The following is a 3,964-nucleotide window of genomic DNA, read 5'->3' as shown; positions in this document are numbered from 1 at the left end:
CCCGTTTCAACCAAAGTCCATTAAACAGACTAAAAATTAACATAGAAAATTTTAAAATATACGAAATTGAAAATAGTGGATTAAAACATACGATTAGATTATCTGATGTTTCAATTTTACTTTCCATGAAAATCCAGCTTTTTGAAAAAAAAATTGTTGTTGTAATTTTGCCTCCGTTAGGAGTTGTTAGCAAGCCACAACAACACAGTCAGACACACCTGTTCTAACTGCGCGGTCGTCGGCCGCACCAAAAATGAGCCTCAACTGTAACCACCATTGCCACTAGCCACCCGAAGCCTAGTAGTATTATCTAGGGAAAGGAGTAGCAGTGGCAATTTACGGCCATACAGCGGACCAGGGGCAAACGAGCATCATTCACCCCGACGAGACTGAAGATTTACAGATGTACAGACTATATGACAACATGTTGCATAAGTGATCGCTGTACAGTTTCAGTTTACTGCCCGCAACATTGCCGACATACGCGAGCATGTGATATCTGTCCGAAACATTATAAATCCGGACTGCAAAGCTTGATTGAGACTTGCGAGACGTACAAAGTAGCCTCTCTATCCCCGCGAGCTTAAAGCTCCGTTCATCAAAACCCGTTATAGGTTGGGCAACTGATATTGACACAAAATTAGAATAAGTAATCTATTGAAATTGTCAACGGATTCGATTAGATTACACTATTTAAAAATCATTTGAATCTGATTCTGCAGCTACAACTAGAAAAGATAGGAACCAAAAATATAATTCTAAAAAGAGAATCTGTAATTTAAAACCCGTTCATTTTAGTATAAAATCATAAAATCTCATGAATTAACCCCATGACATTATAATATGTAGAGGTAAATTCTGAATTCAAATTGAAGCGCTTGGGATCAAAGGGGTACATGTGTCTAAATGATAGTTTCGAGAAAACGCGGTTCAAAGTTGGGAAGGTGCTCGAGTTCTCATATATTTTTCGAAACCGAGCAGTTTTAATTCAATCAAACAAGTGTTAATAAATTATAGAAAAAATCTGAGTTTTGCACCGTTATGTATACTAAACTCAAAACTGATGATTTTGGCACTTGCACCCCTCTGATCCTGAGGGCCTCAATTATTCTATTTTTTATCAGAAATATATACATTTTGAATCTTAAACCAGAATTTGAATTCACAACTGTGAATTACAATTCCAAAATCAGATTTGAATATGATATTATTATTTTAATATCATTTCGAACTGAATGATGATTTTTTAATTTGAACTGTGATTCTGAATTGTGAGTCTGCATTTAAATTTGAATTCTATTTAGATGCTGGTTTTTTGATCCAAATTATGAATTATTAAATGTAAATTGAATTTGTATTCCGCGTATGGATTTGAATTCGTTTCATAATGTTAAGTTTAGCGAACAATTGGAGAAATCCAAATTCGAATGGTAATCGAATGTAATAGTATGAGTAATTAAAACTAAGATTAGTGTCATAACAATCAAAAAATTTTTTGAACAAATAAATTTTTCATGAACCATGAACCACTAATTCACTAGCAGGAGGTATGGCACTGCTTGAATGAGCGCGCAAACGGTTTGAGTAAAATCAGTCTGGATCGAAATATTTTGTACAAACCACCCTCTGTGGCATAGTGTATGGTGCTGTTTGTACAATATTCAGGAAATTTACTCAGCCCCAGTAGGGGTGGCGGTGGTTTTTTGTTATTACTGTTATCGCCAGCCATCGTTTGTGTTCGCGCTAAATACGTTTGTATCGTGTGTGGGCGAGCATAGATCAAACAATCGTCTTGGAATCATCGAATTTGCACACGCCATTTGTGTTGTCTATGGCATGGTGTATGGTGCTGTTTGTACAAATTTCAGGTCATTTACTCAGCCCCAGACGGGGTGGAAAATGGTTTTTTTTGTTGCTGGTACTGTAATCGCCAGCAATCGTTTGTGTTCGCGCGAAATTTGGCGAGCATAGAATCAAACAATCGCCGTGGAATCATCGCATTTTATACAAATGTGATGTAGTCTTTTCCCCGTGCAGCGTTGTAGTTCCATATCGGGATAGTTGATTTTCACCACCCGTACGATTGTTATCTAGAAATAACCAAGCAAAAGCATTATTATTATTGACATTTCATAAATAATTCAATCTTTTTTTGTTGCATTTAAACAGCTATGTTTAGAAAGCCGAAAAGGATTTAAAGGAAAATTAGGCGATAGGTTAGGAGAATAAATATATCTTAAATTAGTTTTTGTTTGGCATATTATTTTCATCAGTTATCAAAGATTGGTTTTATTTACTTAAAACTAATGAATTTTAAATGCAATGTCATTATAAAAACACAATTTGAATAAAGATTCGAATTTAGAACGTAAAAGTAAAAAAAAAAAATCAAGAATTAAATAAAATTTAATTTTAAGCTTATCATCATTTGAACACATCTACTTCAAAATAAGAAATTTGGATGGATGAGGTAACAAATTTAAAAGAAAGTTAAAAAAATTGCTCACCTCCCTTTACCATTAACGCTTGCGACGTATCATTCAGAACGCTTATGCAGCTTAAGCATAAAGTCGGCTGCCAAATCATGTTGCGTAGTTTAACTCTTGGGATATATCCAGAAAATTCATTCGATGCACTGCGGCCAATCTCACTACTCTGGCAGGTATGGAATCTTCGACTCGATGTTGAACTTATGGTTACTCAGAAACAGCTAGTCTCCTTTCTCCGGCAGATTAAAGGCGGTAGATAATTACATTTTTCCGACCGACATCTGGTGGTAAGTGAAGGTATCCGGCCTCTGAGAGCGTCTAAAAACAAATGGGTGTTCGCTCACCAACGCTTATGCATTCATCTGTAGCATCCTTTCGTCAATTTATGGAAAATAGGATATGTCTCAATCAATAGAATTAGTCATAAAATATATTAATAAAAAGATACCCACCAATGAAAATGTGACCATCACAAAATGTCCTTGGGCTGATCAATACGCCTAGGAACATGCACATGCACCTTCGATGATTAATTTTGGCCTAGAAATGACAAAAAAAATTTTTAATTGATTGATAATGGTTGGAATAATTGCTAACTTACCACTTGAAATCGCTGATGGAAGCGCCGTTAGCTCGTAACTGAAAAACGTTGAGTATCGGTCCACCTTTTGAGCAACACAGCCTTGCCGTGGGCTATAATAATTCCCCCCTCGTCTCAGGTGACGGGCATCAAGCACCAATCCGCGGCACGTTACGCATGATGCCGAAGTTTTTGACCGTCTTGATCAACAAACCAGCACCGCGTGCCACCGTTGCCAAATTTTTCGTAAAGGACTCCGGCGCTGTTCAAAGACACAAAATATAAGGTGGAGTAATATTTGTAGTAAATACTGGGTACTTACGGCAAGCGCGGAATATCAGGATTTTCGATAAAGGTTCTCAGATGCAGATTATTAGTTGGATTCCGACCAATAGCTATCGAAATTTGCTGCATAACCGCAAACTTCCTCGATTTCCGCTGTTGTAGCTTCGGTCAGCATGAAGTAAATCAAACTGGACTGCGCTCTTCCCTGGTCGTAGGATGGTTTCCATTCCGGTGAATCTTGGATAATCGTATTCGCTTTTAACAATTGATGTCTCGTCGCACTGTGCTTGTTCAAGGCGAGTGACTCGCCACGCCTTAGTGGTTGTCCAAGTGTCCAGCCACACTGTGCAATGCAAAAGTATTGAGAATGTTATCTCGCTTCAAACAGTGGATGTCTCGTCGCACTGTGCTTGTTCAAGGCGGGTGTCTCGCCACGCCTTAGTGGTTGTCCAAGTGTCCAGCCACGCTGTGCAATGCAAAAGTATTGAGAATGTTATCTCGCTTCGAACAGTGGATGTCTCGTCGCACTGTGCTTGTTCAAGGCGGGTGTCTCGCCACGCCTTAGTGGTTGTCCAAGTGTCCAGCCACACTGTGCAATGCAAAAGTATTG

General features: G+C 38.1%; 1 long non-coding RNA gene across 1 annotated transcript; it reads right to left on the bottom strand.

Moving 5' to 3' along the window:
* Window positions 1-2,938: 2,938 nt before the first annotated feature.
* On the bottom strand, window positions 2,939-3,649 carry LOC129752503 (uncharacterized). The gene is made up of 3 exons (XR_008738886.1): window positions 3,392-3,649; window positions 3,091-3,331; window positions 2,939-3,029 (listed from the first exon to the last, which is right to left on the bottom strand). It is a non-coding gene; the product is annotated as an uncharacterized LOC129752503 (long non-coding RNA).
* Window positions 3,650-3,964: the final 315 nt, after the last annotated feature.

The sequence above is a fragment of the Uranotaenia lowii genome, chromosome 3 (assembly GCF_029784155.1).
Source record: "Uranotaenia lowii strain MFRU-FL chromosome 3, ASM2978415v1, whole genome shotgun sequence".
NCBI classification, from domain to species: Eukaryota; Metazoa; Arthropoda; class Insecta; order Diptera; family Culicidae; genus Uranotaenia; species Uranotaenia lowii.
This window is presented reverse-complemented; position numbering and strand designations above follow the sequence as displayed.